We start from the raw sequence: 6,278 nt of genomic DNA, 5'->3' as shown, positions 1-6,278 counted from the left end.
ACACTGAAGGACACTGTCCTTCAGTGTTACTCCTCTGAAGATGCCTGCCACAGCTGCTGGCGAAACGTCAGGAAAGAAAATACCAAGACCACGGTTACACAGCCCGGATAACCCACAAGAACCAATGAACTCTGACCGTGAAAACCTTCGACAATATTTTGAAATCATGATTCTTTGTTTTTCTTCTGTGACTTCATACCAAAGTTTCCTCAAAGAAAGCATGCATTTTCCAACACTATTTGAGCATCGATAAATCAGCATTATAGTATATTAGCCGTATAAATGAGGTACACTGTGCATCTAAAAACTGTACAGCAGGCATACAAGACACAAATGCATCTCTAGAACCACAGCAAAAAAAGCAGAGGACCTAATCTGTTGATAAAACCTAAATGAATAGAAGACAAAAGGAAAAAGGAAACATTTGATCTTCCCTAGGGAAGAATCCAAAGGTAAATGTTTCAAGCACATGTTTTGTAGACAGTTCTTTGCAGCAAGAAGAATATTGTAAAATTCCCAATATGGTTTGAGATTCTTCCTCAGGGAATTAAAAAAAACCCTACTACTTGTGCAAGGTAATACTGTTCCGCTGTATTTCCAGGATAAATTATACACATTTATATAGAACCCCCCCCCCCAACAATGAAAAAATCTCTAAACACATCAGGGATTTTATAATGTACATCTTAACTGCAACTGGAAAATTTATGTTCAGCTTTATATTGCCTTCGTTTCTATCAGTTCGCAAATGGGAACTTGTCTACAATATCGGCTGTCCCATTCTTTGTGCTCAGCTCAAGAGTGTCCTAATTCCACACAAACTTACTGATGCCATGCTGAAATTCATCGGGGGTTTTTCTAAGTTCTAGTTTGCGACCTTCCTTGATCTGAAATGTCCAAAGGTAAAAAAGTTATACTGTCAGGAAACAGGAAATTCTCTTTCAAGGAAAGTATTTCAGCCTGTGGAAAGAAGTGGGAAATGCAGTGTTGAATGTAACCAGTGCAAAGTGCCAGAGAGGAAGTGGGTTCAAATCAAAGGTGCAAAAGCATGGAAATCAGATGTGGACATGTGTGGGGGGGGGAACAATTCTCTACAAACTCTCTTTGTCTGAAGAAGGTCTGGAATAACTGGATGATCAATCAGATGTTTATGAAATCAGGAAAGTTTGTAAAAGATTACAGTGACACAGACAAAATAAGGGTGCAACTGATTGGTTTATTCTTCCGTCCAAGTAGCACTGAAAAGAACAGAAGTTGTGCAAAGGCATTGGGTCCTAAATGATGTGAAGAGGTGTCAATTGAAGAGCTGATCTTCGAGATGGCAATTTCTTTACTTTCACAATTGCTAACCGATCCCCTTGCCAAAGCAATCTTGGGACATACATGCAAATACAAAACAGAGAATCTTCGAGCAGGGATATGCGTGGGGAATCCACTTTGTTTCCTGACAGCTTTCTCTTCACACTAAACTTTCTAGGGAATAATAAATGAATGAGTTATTAAAACCTGTCTATCTAGTGAATTGCAGCTACAGAAAGAAATAATGAAAGCAAGTAAGAAAGTTCAAATTTAATGTATACATCTTATGTATAAATATTCCCACTTTCAGAGGGAAATATTAAAGTTTCCTCCTCCCTTCTTTCCCTCCACTTTTTCAGGCATGCTGTTGACACAATTGTCATGAAGCTTAATGTCAAGAGCCAGTTTTCAATCGTTACACAAGATATGAAAATCTCTTTATCCTCATGAGCAATGTTAACGATTATATGTGGTTGCTTTCTTTGTTCACCAAAATATTCAGTGATGTTGAGCAGCTGCAGTTTGGTGCAGAATTTGACCCAAGCACCATGACAGGCACCCAGAGGCTTCTCACCATGTAAGGGCGCATTCTTGGGCTCATGTGTGAGCCATCCACTAAGCATATGGCTGGACAGGGAGTGGAAATGAATACTGTCTACTAGCCTACATTATTAGTGCCTTTTTTTCTTTGCATACTATAATTCTCTGTGAGTGTAAAATTTAAGATTTCTTTCTTTCTTTCTTTCTTTCTTTCTTTCTTTCTTTCTTTCTTTCTTTCTTTCTTTCTTTCTTTCTTTCTTTCTTTCTTTCTTTCTTTCTTTCTTTCTTTCTTTCTTTCTTTCTTTCTTTCTTGGTAAATTACTCCAATAAAATACAAAATTGGCCGGCTGCATTTCTACCAGACCACAGCAAGAAACTGCTATTGTCTCCAAAATGCTTTTGGTGGTTTGGAGGCATAAAATGTGTATCACTGGTGTGTAAAAAAAATTTTTTTGCAGCCCAATTTATGTAGGCCTCAATCCAGCAAAACAGTTAGGCCTGGGCAAGTGGACAGCGCTATCAAGGAGACTGGTCAGCAAGTGGGGTTTATTGATGCAATTCTCTGTATAGCAAAATGAAGGAGTTAATGTTCTGTTGAGAAAACTGGACTCAGTGAAAATAAATAGACCCCAATTCAGAGATCTACCAAAGTTATTTATGTGATCTGTCCTTTTTTATCAGATATCTAGGCATATGTTGCCACTATGAAACAACAATTCTTGTAATAGATATCAGTTCTAGAACTGACAGGCCTCGATTTTGCCCATTTCCTAGGAAGATGATATGCAAACATTGTGGAAGGGAATGGTGTTTCTTGTCCTTAGTCACTATCTGCATTCCAAATATTTGCCACTGTATTGATATATAACAGGGGCCATGGCTCAGTGGTACAGCATCTGCTTTGGATGCAGAAGGTCTCAGGTTCAACCTCTGACATCTCCAGTTTTCTATAAAAAAATGGATCAGGTAAGAAGTGATCTAGAAGGTGATGACCCAAGATCCTGCTACCATGCAGAGCAGACAATACTGACCTTGATCCACTGATGGTTCAGGATAAGGCAGCTTCATGTCTTCATGAGCTACACATTGCTAAGTATTATCTTGAATCATTCTCAGGTCTCTGTGTGTGCTTAATCTGAAAAATATTGTCTAGATAGTCACTCGTCCCCAAACAATATGGAAATAGGCAGGAGCCTTTCATTGTAGAACACAGACTGAAGTAAGATAAAGGGCTGTCAGAGCAGAATTTGTTTTTCTCTATAGAAGTCTACAGTAAGTTGGATCAAAAGTACTGTCCTCTTTCATATATATGTTTGATTTGGTTTTACAAGCATCTCTGTTCTTGGAAAAAAATTTAAAAGAACACCCATGCCCGTTATCATTGCTAAAGTGTTAACTCACACAAACCCCACAATTTGTCAATTCTCTTTTAGTTGCTGGTGAACTGAGAAAGCAACATTGTCTCTACTTCTTCCTCCCTTTTTGGGTGAGGGAAAGAAACTTTCAACAGATAAATTAATACTGGAATAAGTTGACGGTATGAGAGAGCACAAGACTAGAAGCACTGAATATGGACAGAGTGGGTGTCACATAGTTATGGTGACCAATGATGCCTGCGAGTTTTGTTTTATATTCCCTTATTTTAACTCTGAATTTTGGAATATTGATTTGAAAACATGTTGTTTATGCAGCCCTGTGCTTGTTTGAAGTAACGCCCCATTGAGGTCCGTTATATTTACTTCTACGTACAGAAATATAGGATTGGAGCCTTGGGTCCTTTATGTATAGGAACTTTCACTCACGTTTGACCCCCGTCTGTCTCAGTTGTTCCTTGGAGTTCTGCATGAGTTTTCCGTCCATTAGATATGACCTTGCTTCCAGCCTTCACAAATCCCAGGACTTCCTGTTCCTCTATTAACTCAATTCTTTGATCTCTCCTGAGATCATCCCTGGCGAAATAATCATGCATAAGGCAAATTTGGTCCACAAAAGCTTGGGGGAATGAGTTAGGGCTGTTGAAATTTTTTTTTGGTAAAATTCAGATTCGGCAAAATTTGGCCCATTTTGATTCAGGAAATGCCGAAGTCTGAACTCCCCCATTTCGGATCCGTGGAATTCGGTGCCAAGTTCCGAGTTCGGGGAAAAATTTGGCCGAATAAAGCCATTAAAAACACATTTGCACCTTTCTGCGGCTCCGGGGGAGCATTTTTGGAGGTAGAGGTCCCACATTTTCAGCGTAGCTTGAGGGGATCCTTCTTGCAAGAACTCCCAAGCTTTGTAAAGATTGGGTCAGGGGGTCCCGAGATTTGGGGCCCGGAAGGGGTCCCCCCCCAAAATCGCCCACAGGAATAAAGGCATTAAAAACACATTTGCGCCTTTCTGCGGCTCTGGGGGGGCATGTTTGGAGGTAGAGGTCCCAAAATCTCAGCATACCTTGAGGGGACCCTTCTGGCAAGAACCCCCAAGTTTTGTGAAGATTGGGTCAGGGGCCCCAGAGTTATGGGGCCCATAAGGGGTCCCCCCATCTGCCCATTGGAATACAGCCATTAAAAGGGATGTACTAAAACGAATGACAAGTCAGCCCATTGGAAGCAATGGGAGAGGCTGCCCAGCCCATTGAAGATAATGGGAGAGGGGAATGTCAGTTGACTTGCATTGACTCCACTGAAATACATTAAAGGGGATTCACTAAAACGAATGACAGGCTAGCCCATTCGAAACAACAGGAGCGGCTGCACAGCCCATTGGAAACAGTAGGAACCAGCCAAAGAGAGACTCACTGACCCACAGTTAACTCCACATGAAGTTGGCAACCGGTGAAAACAGTAGAAAGCACAGTCCCACACAGAGGTAATTAAGCCCACCGCCCAGCAGAACAGGTAAACCCACCCCCCTTTGGCTTCTCTCTCTCTCTCTCTCTCTCTCTCTCACACACACACACACACACACACACACACACAGGATCTCCCCCCCACATACACACAGGAAAAAATATATAAAGAATTATAGAGAAAAGCCCCCAAATGGGTCTTACTGTGGATGTCTTCTTCTCTTTTATCAGGAGCAGGGATTGGGAGGACTCAGGAGTAATCCAAATACGATTCTAGCAGACTCTCACACACATACTCTCTGGAACGGGAGGTTTTGCTTTGCATTTGCCACTCTCTAGATGCGCATTAAGGATTGCCTGCTCCCATTCATTCCAATGGGTGGATAGGGGGACCCCATAACTCGGGATTAATTTTCTTTTAGTCAGACCCTCGGGCCGGGGTAAGGGTACGGCCTAACTGCTGAGGCAAACCGACCCCCAGGCAGGGGTAATGGTACAGCCCAACTTCCGAGGCAACCACAAGTCCAGACCCCCAGGCCAGGGTAATGGTACGGCCCAACTCGAATGTGTTTTTAAAGGCTGTAATGGGCAGATGGATGGGGGACCCCTTCCGGGGGCCCATAACTCGGGACCCCCTGCCCCAATCGTCACCAAACTTGGGGGTTCTTGCAAGAAGGGTCACCTCAAGCTAAGCTGAAAGTTTGGGGCCTCTACCTCCCAAAATGCCCCCCGGAGCCGCGGAAAGGTGCGAATGTGTTTTTAATGCCTTTATTCCTGTGGGCGATTTTGGGGGGGACCCCTTCCGGGCCCCATAACTTGGGACCCCCTGCCCCAATCGTCACCAAACTTGGATGTTCTTGCAAGAAGGGTCATCTCAAGCTACGCTGAAGGTTTGGGGCCTCTACCTCCAAACATACTCCCCCAGAGCCGTGGAAAGGTGCAAATGTGTTTTTAATGCCTTTATGGTTATGCTTCTGATTCGGAGCCCCTGAATTTGCTGAATTTATTCGGCAATCGCCCCGAACTCGCTGAATTCGGCTCGTTGTTTTCCCACCTTTTTAAAAATTTGGTTCCATCCGAACTAGAAACCACCAAATCGGGGAAAATTTGGCTGTTTTTCGATTTGGGATGAACCAAATCGACAGCCCTAGAATGAGTAGGGTTGTGCAAAAAATAAAATCGGTAAATTTCGGGTTCGGGTGTATTGGGCCCATTTTTTTCAGTAAATCCGAAATAAGCCAAATACCCATACTTTCTGCCAGTCCTTGGCAATGCTGAACTTCTGAACCTGAAAACGATGGACAGTTTAACTTGCAAATGCCTGGAGAATGGAGGTGACCCCTTTGCAGGCCCATAAAATTGCCCCCCCATCCCAAAGTTCACCAAGGTTTGGTGACAATCTAAGGAGAGTCTGTTGCAGCCACACTGCAAAACTGGGGACTTTACCTCCAAAAATGCCCATAGATTATAATGGACCCAAATTTTTCAGTAAACCCAGAAATAAGCCGAATACCAATATTTACCAGTATGGGTATTTGACTTATCTAGGTTTACCCAAAAAATCAGGCCCAATAAACCTGAACCCAAAATTTACCGTTGTTTTTTTTTT

Source organism: Euleptes europaea, chromosome 5, assembly GCF_029931775.1.
Source record: "Euleptes europaea isolate rEulEur1 chromosome 5, rEulEur1.hap1, whole genome shotgun sequence".
Lineage (NCBI taxonomy): Eukaryota > Metazoa > Chordata > Lepidosauria > Squamata > Sphaerodactylidae > Euleptes > Euleptes europaea.
Note: the sequence above shows the minus strand (reverse complement) of the source record.